Source organism: Rhopalosiphum maidis, chromosome 1 (assembly GCF_003676215.2).
Source record: "Rhopalosiphum maidis isolate BTI-1 chromosome 1, ASM367621v3, whole genome shotgun sequence".
In the NCBI taxonomy this organism is placed as follows: Eukaryota; Metazoa; Arthropoda; class Insecta; order Hemiptera; family Aphididae; genus Rhopalosiphum; species Rhopalosiphum maidis.
In genome coordinates, this window is record NC_040877.1 from 12,106,614 (window position 1) to 12,121,043 (window position 14,430).

A 14,430-nucleotide genomic window follows, 5' to 3' on the forward strand; every position below is an offset into this window, starting at 1 on the left:
ACATATTATATAACGTGCTGCGTTTTATTTTTCCGGTGTTACCTATATTTTTGAACGTACTCATCCTTAACACCGTGCTAGCGGCGAATATTGCTTGCGATATTTACTCATATTGTTTTACTTGAAAATTCGCTCTCCGGCGGTGCTATGGTTTTATGACTGTAGAATATCATAATATTATAATGTGTACACCTTTTACCGAAAATTCTTTACTGCGTCTCATACGGCCAATATCAGTTACAATTGTTTACTTTGAATCCATCAACATTTCAATGGTACCTACGTTATACGTTTTAGTGTAATATAATAATATATAAAATGTATAAAAATGGTCTTACTCAGCGTTGACGTCGTAATATATTATTATATAAATAATAATACTATTACTTATTAGGTATATGTATTATGTGCATTCCGTAAGTACAAAATAATATAATATTACTATATAATATTTACATATTACGTTGCAAACCACTCGTTACAAAACAATACAATATTAATTTAAGAATGTACCAATATAATACGTTATTATTATTTCGTGTATAGGGTACTTATATCGTTACGTTTTGTTATTGTTATAATATTACATATGTACTTGAAGGAAAAATAAAATATTTAATATATTGTTTAGTCACAGCGCGTGTTTAATCGGCCATGAAGAGAATTTAACTAGGAATTCAGAATATTGCTTCTCGCAAACATACACAAGTACGTATTACCGTTATATCGAATAAACCCTGACGTGTAGACGCGCGTTATATAATATTATTATAGTCTACATATTTTCTACAGTCTGTAAACGACTGTGGACTTATAATTATATCTTCGAACGAACATAATTTCTTTACTCGTGAAAAAATTTCATATTTTTCTCTTCTTTTTCCAACCTTTCGATTCCAAAAACATGAGGATAATATACATTTTCAAAATTCTGATACATAACAAAACTTTAATATTTTTTATGATAAAAACACATTCCGAGGCAATAACCGATGTATTTTTCATAAATATGCACGCGTGACCAGTGGATTGTTATTATACATAATTAATAATTATATTGTAGTATCATTATAATATAATATAACTTCGAATTCGCATAGTAAAACGCATCGCGTTGCAAACATTGTGTGTATATAGCATGTATAGCACACACTGTAACTTTTTTGTGTTTATATTCCAATGTTTTCCGTGCACGCAAAGTTTTGTAAGTTTATTCATACATATATATCATGCCACCGCCACCGTTCGGCAATTTGTTTGTAACGCTTGAAAATTAAAACTAACCAACGCACGCATACAGAAATGCACAATATAAGTTCGCCAAGCATAACGAATGTGGTTTTTTTTTTAAATGTTTCTAACAAAATGCCTTATCGTAATTATTATCTTGAGAACAACTCCATTATGAACAGTGCACAAGTCTTATGTTCTAATGTCCGTATTGAATTGCGAGAAGAAAAAATAAAAACAAATTTTTATACTGAAAAAAATCTTCTGAAATAAAACACAAATATTACGCCCCCTACGTTTCACTTTTCGTCTGGGTTGACCTTCGACATAATTTCTCGTTTTGACGTTAAAATCTGTCTAAATCCAAATGTATGGTAGTGCCGTAGTGGTGAAATACACTACAGAGTAAAATAAAATGTTTCAATAATCCTCGACGAAGCACAACATAACGTGCAGTATACTGCAACTGAGGGGTCATTCGTTTAAAATATATATATATATATAAATCTTCAATTTTACACCACAGTATGACGGGTTGTAGTCGATGAAATTGAATGTCATCAAGAGGTTCAAAGAATAGTTCGAATCCTTGTTTTCTTTTACATGTGTTATATATTTCTATGTGAGCATTATGAGCACAATAAATGTCTGGTCACTTCAGATCCACTCGAATTCGTCACTCCGTTCCGTTTCTATTGTACTCCAAACCACGTTTTTCGTACAAAATATTAAATCGTTTGGCCTTTTCAAAAATATTTTCCTCATTGTGTTCGTGGCGAATTTTATATTGCACTATTTCCTGTTATTCTTATTCTTCTAAATATACATTGTATATAAAAGAGATGGTTCTGACACATTCTTGTTACATATCAATTGAGGTGTACCCACGTGGGTCATCGCGATTCGAAACACCACTATGCAAATCCGTGCCATATCATTGTAGAATAAACCACTAAATAGTATTTGAACGACAAACACCAATGGCGTATTATGTATTTTATTATTCGATGCATTTATTCATACATACATATGTATTTTCATTGGACAAGATTATTTTATTATTATTTTACTGTCATAATAATATATAACTATTTTATCTGCTACAATAAATTGGTATTTAAATATACGTGAATCGTTGTTATACATTTATATAATTTATACACCAGTGTAAATTTGGTGATTTAGAATTTTTTGAATTAATCAAAAAGTTTAATTGATTGGAAACTAACTTTCAATAACCATAAAATAACTCTCTGGGATTTTATCTGTTATAATCCATCTACACCGCAGTTTATCAGTTTAACTCTTGTAATTTATTTCAAACCACAAAACATTGTTAATTTTGGTTGACCAACGATTATAGTTTACTACTAACTTAAACATGATAAAATGTGTTTGGATTAGCAAGTATTATAGAGAATATATCGTACAATACAATTATATCTATATAGTCTATATTACTGTATTAAGACATCTGTGGGCGTTAACCATTAATGAGGATAGTTACACTCGCATAAAGTGTACATTAATGTCTCCGGTGGCCGTTGGAAATTCCGAACGAAACTTTCAGCAAGTTTTAAAATTACTTTACTGAACGGACTAAGTTTTATCTAGTGACGTCATGCAGAAGTTACCTGTAACGTGCATAACTCATTATTTAGATTTGTGCCTTTTATCCATGTAATTTCGACAGTTGTTTTGAAAATTTACTGCACTTAAAGTGGGTTTCATACACGAGGAAACTACTTTCAAACACACGATTTTACTATTCATGTTATTTTAAGTTTTATATCAAGTCTATAAAGTATTTGGTTAAGTTGAGTTCACAACAAATACGTGCCCCTTGTATGAAAATTCTTCGAAGACACACAAACTTTATGTAACAAACATTTACTATACAGGGTAGATTATCGAAACTATAAATTATAACTGAATTACAGCTATAGGAAACTGTTATTGTTAACTTTGAATAGATGTAAACTTCGGTATTGTAAACTATATACCAACAACAATTTTAACTTTTGAGAGTATGATCAATTTAGGTTCCCTGATAAACTGTGTATTTCCTTCAAATTAACCTCATTTGTCTCTCAGTGAACACGAGTTAAACAGCACTGTTAAAGCAAATATACTTACTTGAAAAATATACTTGTATAATATAAGTAAATGTATAATCTACCTAAAGTTTAAGTTGTGCACATCAAGCCTGTTTATAATGAATAATAAATATTAAATATTATAATCTTATCGGCGAAGATCGTGTGTTTTCAATTACGATAATATTATTACCTAGCAACGTAAAGATATTAATTCAACAAGTGTGTAATTTGTAAAATTCTACTAATAATTATTAAGCTTATTGAAGTGCGGCATCGATACTTGAACACAGACAATACACGAGAAAAATAATTAAAATAAAAAAAAAAACACGAAAATTGATACAAATATATATTTTCTTAATAACATATTTACAACTTACATATACTACAAGCACCACGCGCATGTGCACACCTGTTGTTTCTTAAAACGCTATACTACCAACGTATTATAATTCAATTTCGAAGGATAAGTACAAAATCTCTAATCGTTTTAAGTTCAATAAAAATAATGTCGATATTACTGTATATCCTAACCTTTGCGCTCATCTGATAAATGTGAAACTTTTGAGGTTTCGAATACTGCAGCAACCGTTTGAAATTGAATCACGATGCGTATCGACTTTTGTTCTTTTCTTGTATTCGTACAAATAAGCTCAACAGTAACCGCTAATCAGCTATCAAAAACAACCCATTTACCCACGAACATAATTGGAATAAGTCGGCGTTTTCCGTGGCATATACACTAATAATACAGTAATACCTACGCGGATTTAAAATTGGTTTCTGTTTTATTTCTAAAATTGGATTTCAAATCGGGACGAGAAAATACGAGGAGCTAACTGAATAGATATCCGAGTATAAACCGTATTTTCGTTACTCCACTGTTGTGCGATGACCATCGACGGTGTGTTATTGCGATGTTATTCACCTATATTTTAATAATGTTTATATATCAATAAAAAAAACAATATAAATATATACGCCTAGGTAATTGCAAACTACGTTTAATTAAAATGCTATCATTGATCAAGATAGCTTTACAAAAAATCGTGTATCAATCGATCAAAACGCTTTGATCCGCTAGGTTTACTGGCCCGCATGTCTATTAATTAATAATTTTGTAACCGACGAGGGCGCATTCACGCCGTATACAACCCATATGCACAACACTATAAAGGCACTAGGCCAGAACAACGAGCTCAAATAATATTGTTATAATTGTTTTTCTTAACGTATTATTAGAGATATGAGTGTATAATATTTAAACACTAAACTACCAGGAGTATATCATACGGATAGTAGGTGCTTTACGATGATCGCACGGTATCGCATAATATGTGTCAACTCGTACGACGACGGCGACAACTACCGAATAATCTAAGTTATATCATAAAATGCAACACTATACAAAACTGAAAATACTATCACCAGTACAACAGATGAAACTGTTCGTTTGGACTTACGCCTCGAATTTGCTATAGCCCCTACCACGACGACTGCCCCGCTATACAACCACACGTAACCATCGCGTAGTATAGTGCGACGCGAGTTCATAGTATTATGTTATGTTTGTTTTTTCCGTTTTATTATTATCGTTATTATTTGTATTTTAATGATCGCGGTACATAATATTATTATAACGACCGTTTACGCGCGCACACACACACACACACACACGAGCACAAAATAAACCTCTTTGGATGTAAATTAAAAATGCCACCAGCAATGCACATATCTAACCAGACTAAGGAGGATAAACCTGCACCTCCGCCTCGATCGCCTTCAACACCCGCGTACACGTACTTGTGTGTGTTCGTATAGCATAATATATATATATTGTATATTATATATTACCGTTGAATCATTATATTTCAGTTACTTGAGTAAATAAAGCCTCGGGTACACGCCCACCCGGAGAAAAAAAAAACCCGAATATACGACACACACACACACACTGCTCACGAAAGATTCCTGCCTCGGAGATTCGACGACCGTAATAATATTATAATATTATATTTTAGGTAGGTAGGTAGGTGGTATCTAGATTTACGTACGACGTGGGTTGCGCGTGTGCAGAGATATTTTATTTTTATCCGACGAAAACGACTGCTAATTTATCGGATATCTATCGCGCATAATACAACATTATATATTATTATGATAAATAAAAGGACCGCTTTTAATATTTAGTCATCCGACTCACCTACACGCACGTCTTGTCGTTTTTTTCATTATTATCGCCTATTAAAATAATTCCTATTTTCACCCATTAATATTATAACGGCCGCGCGCTTTTGCAATGCGACGGACCGACCATTGCATACATCGATTCCGACTTTCAAGTCTTATTACCGCTTCATACATAATATTACGAAACATACCGCATATTAATATACACGCCAAGACTTACAACATCACACATAATACACATATTGTTGTTGTTGTTGTTGTACCCACAACATTTGTACACGTCGAGTCTTCCGGCGTGTGGGATATTCGATTGTTTATAGTTGCGGCGTTCGGCGGAGGGTCTGTTAAACACATTAAAAAGGTTAAACGGACTGCTAGAAATTTTTAATTAAACGCGAAAAGTACCATTACAGTATCACTGTTATATTGTTATTGCTGTCGACGACGGCGGTCTGTATGTGAGTCGCTTTTACTGCACAGTGCATAGTGCATAATATATATATATATATATACACAGTTAAACACGCACAGGACAATATCATTATAAATTTATACCTTAGAACGCGACCGGGAAAATTCAAAATGTTTACTCAATTATACGTCGTACAGTCGATTCACATATCATAATATATAAAAAAAAATAGTCGGTGGTGATTCGAGATATAGCCAGATGGCCAGACAGAAGGCTGGTAAGCAGGTATAGTGATATATATATATATATATAATGTGTGGGTAAAATACTACGGGTACACACGATAAACGGATCAATTATTTATGCGCGTCTTATTATCCCGTCGACCGGCACGCGAATATTATTATGTTATTATTATATTATTATACTGCACCCGTACTACGTACACGCGTTTTGCCAACGTCCGACATGGCGAAAATGGTATAATAAAATGTTTTATTGACGTGTATATTATAGTGTCTACGGCAAAAAGGGTAAAACTGTAATTCCGTAGTAGGTTCCACCTCTGCGTACAATTATTATTGTTAGTGGTTCTTAACCTGGGGGGGGGGGGGGTTAATAGAAAACTTTCTGGCGTCATAAAAAAATTTACCACTTGTCGATATAGTAGCTTATGTACAAAACATTTCGTTATCTTTTTGACCGTAAAACCAAAATGTTTTAAAAGCAAAAAAAAATTATTTTATTTCACATTATATTTACAAGATCGCTATGTATTAAGTAATTATATGATATACTTTACTAATTATTATATACATCATATCAATTTTATTCTGCACAGAAAAGGTTGAGTAACACTGAATGTATATATTATAAAATATGCGATTTTGACCTACGTTTATGTACGTCACGTGTAGGCTTACGCTACGATTTAGACCACTAAACGATATAATTTAAAACATAAACCAAAGAAAATATACCGCCGTCGTCGCCAACGCCTACTTTACCATAATATTACATATTTATACGACCTCGCGTTGACTGCGATATATTTATACCTTGTTTTACGGTCTCGAGGAAAATAACACAGTATATTATGGGTATACGCCATTTATTCTATTAAAATATTGTTTATCTACTCCTCGGCGGTATGAGAGAATCTCCGCGTGAAAAATAATTAATCTATTAAATTGCACTACATGTAAGTACGTTTAACTACAACAATAAGAGACTAAGGACATTGGGTCCTTTTGAAATTTAATATTAATTTCCGCTATATACGTAATGTCGTAATATACTGTACAATAATATTATCACCCCAGTGATATACGTATGACCGTAATTGGCGATTTTATCGTACCCCATGTATATAAAATTAAATGACCAATATGCCGTTAAAAACATTTGTGTACTAAAGGTACACGATATTTATATAACGTAATACATTACGGTATCTAATTATATATACTTATTACCTATCCACCGCGTGGTTCTTATAAAAGTTTACAAATTTAGTCCACATTAATAAAGTGCTGTATGTGAACTGAACACTAAATAAAATGTACTTTTATAGATATCTATAGACAACCAGTAGATATTTGATTATATGTTTTTGTGTCGCATAAAATTTTATCTATTGAAAGTTTAGGCATAAAATATATATGAGGTATATACAATTTGAAATAATAAATGAAAGAAAAAAAAAATCTTACAACAAATAACTTTAAAGTAATAAAGTCTAAAATATTTCACCGACAATATCCTATAACCTTAACTAGTTTTAAAATTTGATGGTGTTAGTTTTCAAATGAAAATTAATTGAGTGATAGTGTTTTACAGGATACTTAAATCCAATTTTAAGACACAAAATAATTATACTAGACTAATGTGACTATGTGAGATTACTACTAGACTTGATATTAAACTTAGCCACAACTGATCTCGTATACGTCAACTTTCCTATGAATTAATCTTTTGTCAAACGGACTCTTTTTTCGATATACCTACATTTTAAAAATAAATTACTATACTAATATTGTTCTAGTAATCTGAAGTTCCTATTTAATAGTTTATTTAGTTGTCTGTGTTTTATGATTAAAAATTTATTTACTATATCATTACGCCGATAAAAACCTTTATTCGACATCAAAATACCGAATCAAACGAGAAAATATGTATTTTCAAACTTAAAAATCACTTTAAACAAAATTAAATTCCAATAGACACAGCATATCGTTTCTCATCAGTTTTGTGTTACAAAATATTATATTCGAACACCGATTGCTTATTCAGATAGTAACAGAAAAAAGGAATTATATGTCTCGAATTATTAATTCGGATATCTAATTACAAAATAATATCTTTCGAGTAAACAATGTTGAAAAATGATACCTTTTCGTAGATAACTGTATGTACATGCAGAATAAGAGTACCTACTATACAACTTGAAATCGAATCAAATAAAACCCAATAAGACATTGGGTAATATGATTCCGGGAAATGCTAACGAGACACGACTTATTATTTAATGTTACGAGTTTCCGACCTTTAAACCGCGAATACTATGTTTACTATTATTTCTTTTGGATGTTATTATTTACATACAATGACACATACACAATCGCGTTTAACATAAAATCGTTATGCTATGGAGGATCGCTGTGTAATTATTTTGTTTTACTTTTCTTTCATTACCATTATACATACTCAATGGCATAATTATCGCGACAGTGAGATGCGTCCTGTTTTTTCGCACACTGTGTAATACCCCTCAATCTTCATACTACGCTGTACACATACTATTTATGCTGTAATAGCTTTACATAAATCACTGTGTGCTTATAGAGTATTTTCTATGCATTTTTTTTTCAATTTGCCCATGCGTATTATACAGTGCGCGCGATTCATTGTTTATCGTCGACCGTGTCCGAAAAAAATATTAACCGGACATAAATTATTATATTGCGACGCGGTCGTCCGTCTTCGGCAATATTCACTTCTCGTGTGACAATATATCAATAGTAGGTAGGTATATGCACTTATCCTTTACTCCGCGAACCGTTCATAATTTCATGGCATACATATATATATATATATATATTATTATACTACTTGCGATAACTCTTTCTACACAATAACTTAAAGGTATACCATGCGTACATTATACAATATTTTACTTGTCAGCCATAAATATAACAGTATATAACAGTGACCCGACGCGTATTATAAATGAAACACTGCATAGGTGAAGAATTCCTGTAACAGCAGTCGACAGACAGTCACGATTCCTTGGCCAAACATCAAAGTTGTCGGGCCACATTCTGCACGGTGTGTACACGTTAAGTTGAGACGTGTAAATAGATGACATTATAACATAATATTTTAGTGGCGTCGAAAATAAAAATAAAAAAATAGTAGGCACTTAATGATTTTTGATAAACGTTTAACGCGCTTTCCGGCACACAAATACGCATAAGATTATCTACAATGTAAGGTATTAAGGTGTAAATAGTATATATACTACATGCCTTAAAAACGCAATTTGCGACGTATTTTATTTTATTATTTTCATTTAATATAAATTTAGAGAGATGTCCGATCTTTAAACATCTCAACGTCATTATATATATAAATAAACGTATATAATGAAAATGTTCTTTTATTCCTATTTCGTTTTTTTTTTTCTCATGACGAAATTTAATTTAAGATAGTGCTTTCGTCTAAGTTAATAACCAATAGCTACTCTATATTGACACAGCAGCAAACATGAACGACTTAACGCAATATTTGTTCGCAATAAAAAAAAACTTGTATAATATACAATATAGATTATAGTTATTGACTTTGAGGAGTTTAATACATTTTAAAATGATCTCTTAAGAATCAACTGCGGCTGGTCTGATTATTGAAAAACATTATTTTTTACGTAGAACCACAAATGATCGTGTTTTGCACTCGATCCGATCGAATAGTGATGTATTCGTTTTTCGCATTTATTCTGAACAACGCGCATGTATGTTTTTTTTTACATTTGCACAAATTAGAGAATATTTTATTTCGAAATTAAATAACATATAGCCTGTATGCTAAACTACAATTAATTGCGTATAGTATTTATTAATTAATTAGAAAAATATATCGTTTTTTTCACAACAAAGCAATAATATTTCTTACAAATCGTATAAAAGCGTGTAATATGGTATAGTCTGCAGTGTACGGCGCCGTGGCGTTTAATTCGAATCATTAGCCATAGGCGATGAATTGAATAACGTGAAGTCTGCAATAGAACTGCCTACTATGAACAATACGTATTGTGATAAATTGATCATATTTGTATAGGAGTATTATATTCAACGTGATAATAATACAAGTATTAGTGCCAATGGCGCTTTGACAAAAGAACAAACCCCGATCGCGGGTAATGATCACGATAAATGTTTGACTTTGTGGTTTTGACGCATTTTTAGTCGTGTTTATATCCAAGACGTAAAAGCCACATATCATAACCTGTCGACCACTTCAAGGTTACCATGGTTATACATATACTATGCAACTGATAATCACACCGACAGGCTTACAAGCACCATTTACAATTTTCGGACGATTACATCGCGTATGGGGTCATATTATTATGTTATATGTTTTTATGGTCATAATAAAATTAAGTTTTATGAAATTTAAAATCAAAACCGTACGCGGCATTATAATATAAGTAATACACTGTGCAGTACTCGTACATGCTCGACGACAAAACGCGTTGTCTCTCCCTCTGTTTGCGTGCGTGCGTTCTCTCGTGTGTCTCTTTTTCTCCGCGTGTACACACACATCAGTGGTTCAGCGTGCGCATTTATTGATCACTTCCTCCCGCCCTTCACACTTCTCCCACTTCATCCTCTTCACTTTTCGGCCGGGTGACATAACGGAAGGGTTTGATTGATGCGATGCTGCCGCGGGGACAATCCATCCATCAGTGGACAATCCCCGAAACGACAACTCTCCGACTCGCGTTTATATTATTATTATTATTACTATAAAATATATGTTATTATGTATAGATCGATAAATTCGAGCTTATGATCGATCGGAATGGTTACCACACGCGTATTATTATTCATAACTATATTATATTATTATCAATATCAAACACGTGTATCTCCTTGATATACGATTTTCGCCTTAGCTTCTACGTCTGGACCACCGTCATTGACGACGACGACGATTCATCATCATCATCGTCATATTATTATTCTGCGTTTGTCGTACTGTCTCCTACCGTTTTCACTAACGAAATCCCATGAAACGTTTTGACCGCCCCATATATGTGCAGCCATCACACCGCAGGCAACTATTGTGTCAAAAGCACTTATCAAACATCAGCTGTCGGATTTGAGCGTTTGAAAATATGCTGTACTAGTGCTTCATATGTATATATATATACATAGACATCAGGATAAAATAGTATTAATACGCATTTCGTGTATATGTACAATGTACATATTGCGTATTATAACATGTATTTCGTTCCTTCGTCGTAAGATTATGCTGTCACTTTGACTAACGATATTGGAATAGAACAGTCCACGACATGTTTATTTTATTTTTTTTTTAATTGATTTTTATCTAATTATTAGACAGACAATATCGTATATATATATATATATATATATATATTAAATACTGCAGATTTGAAAACTTAAGAACGTAACTGCTCTTTCCCCAGTTAAATATCGATACGTTGATATTATAATTAAATAACGACATATTACTCTTGCACAAAATATTATATTATTGAAACTTCTAGATAACATAAAATGGACAGGCGCAAGAGATAGGTTATTTTTGAGCAAAATAAAGGTAAGTATTCGATTATCTTTTGAATCCAGGCAATTTCATATTGTATTATTCCACAATGATATCACGTCAGGACAAAAAAAAAAAGAAGCTTTTTTTCTTGTCCTCTCTGATCGGGTTAATCCGATTTATACGAGGGACTTCAGACATTCTTCAGTCCGAAGATTGATTAAAACACGTCAGATAATAAACCCGGTCGTACAAATACGCTTAATTCTAATCGCGGAAAAGAAATCTGAAACATTTAGAGGGACCTGAAGAGTATAACTATGAATAGTGACACAAAAAAAATGTAATATCTCACAAGCGCGTTATCTGGAATGACGCAAAATCCCATTATCCCTTTTTCCTTTTTAGAGAACTAACCCCCCAAAAAAGGTACACGCTTTAGATGGAGATAAAATTCCACGCGACCACATACACGCATATTCATGTGTATATGGGCGCACACTAACTAGTGTGTCGTCCATACGTTCTTTTATCTGTTAATATTATAATCCTCAATGACAGTTCACCGATCGATCTGTCGTTGAAGATAGGTACATGGTATATATTTTATGTATATTTACATTCACTTCGGGCTTAAATGCAAGATTATCACTAAATATTCTGTATATATTTATTCTCTCGGTGCATAAAAAACAACGTAATTTATATTCAAATCCTTTAGATTTAAATTTAACGAAGAGTTATGCGTACCTAATAAACTGCAAGGTGATTTGAATAAATTATGCGACCCGATACGATTTCATTACAATCTATAAGCTCAGTATTAATTTTTCGTCTTAAGTACACTATAAGTTATCAAATTTACTTATTGTTTTATTATTACACATATTGCAAGTTGTCTGTGTTTTGTATAGGGCAAAAATATATAAATATATATAAAATTATTTTGAACGTGTGTTAACTTCATTAACAACCGTACTCATTGATGATATTATTCATATAATCATAATTATTATAGAAACTACACGTCACCACATTCCGTTTAAAAAATAACTTAATATAGTCGTAATTTAAATTCAGATGGCAATTAAGTATTAAATACCTATATCAATTGTTTAAAAATAAATAAATTACCATAAACCATAGAATTTCCGAGAATAATTGGTTAAAAATCTATCGATCTAACTTACATTTCTCTTTTCTATATTATATGATTTTACATAATAAAGAATGTACTTAAAAAAAAAAAGTCATATTGTACACGTCTTGTATATGTACTTATGAATTACGATGAATCAAATAGTTATACAAACCGATTCAAATTCCTCTTATAGTCACAAAAAATTTAATCATTTTTATTTTTAGTAAATACACAAAACCATTCAAATAATATTATTTTCTTAGATAAAACTTCGAAATAACAATAGTGATTAAAATAAACGGAACATCGAAAATGTATAATATAATTTAATTTATCATTAATTACCTACTTTTGTCTACCCTAATAAAAAACATATTGATAAGAATGAATATAAAAACAAACAAAAATAATACATAGTTTCAAATTGCCATAAATACATATACAAAAGAATATTAGGTTTATTCAATTTTAAACAAAAGTATGTTTTTAATTACATTTTTTTTTTTTTATGAAAATGTAATTCTATAACCCGTATAACAAAATCGTAGAAAGTGCATGTTTTATAATAAAAATTGTTTAGTGTTTTTCAAAATTAGAAAATAAAGATAGCAGAAAATATTATGTAAATTTTGCTTGATGGAAGAAATATATACGTTTATTACTTTGAAATTTTGATTGCGTAAATATTTATTACTTGAAAAATGTGAATAATAAAATAGGTACGTTGTATATAAGTATAGTATTATATTTATATATTTAAAATGCTTTATTTGGAAGGTACGCGTAATTCTTTTTATATTTCCACCACATTATTTTAGTAATAACTTTATACTTACGTATCACCAACAATGACTTATTTATAATGACATTTTGTATAATACGATAAATTGTTGTTATGTATACATATTAAATTTGGTATATAAAAATGCTTATGTGAGCTACTGAGTTTATATAACTAATGCATATAATTCAGTGTATCATATAAGTTTTCAGAATTTCGTTTAAAAAAAAAAATGAAAATGATTATGTTTTATAGTTATTATTTCATATAACATGTAGGAACATTATGCAGTTAATAATTTTATGAAATGAAAAATAGGGGTTGTTGGGACAATTTAAAGCTATAATTTCATGTTACATACTTGATGAATAGATATTTTGATACTTGTATATAAGTATATTTTTTTATTGTTACATGATCACTAGTCACTACTAAGTATATAATATATAAATTAAGTTAAATACTATATATTTAAAAAAAAATACATTGACATTTCTTTATTAAATTTATACATTTTTAGTCGCATTATATTATGTGGGTAATATATATGATATATATATATGTATATATACTAAATAGACTTCAAGTATGAATAATATATTATATTATGTTTTTAAACGTAAATGATTTTCACGGTGTATACCATTTAAAAGCCTCATTTTATTTCATACAAAATATTCTAGTTGACATCGAGTATTTTTAAAACATACATGGTATAGCTGAGCATTCATTGAACTGAGACTTTAAGTGACTCTTTTTGAAAATTATAAATAGAATG

General features: G+C 30.9%; 1 protein-coding gene across 1 annotated transcript in view; it reads left to right on the forward strand.

The window, feature by feature from the left end:
* Positions 1–14,430, forward strand: part of LOC113548014 (frizzled-5) — a 67,616-nt gene that overhangs the window by 26,288 nt on the left and 26,898 nt on the right. The gene's annotated exons all lie outside the window — the stretch shown is intronic.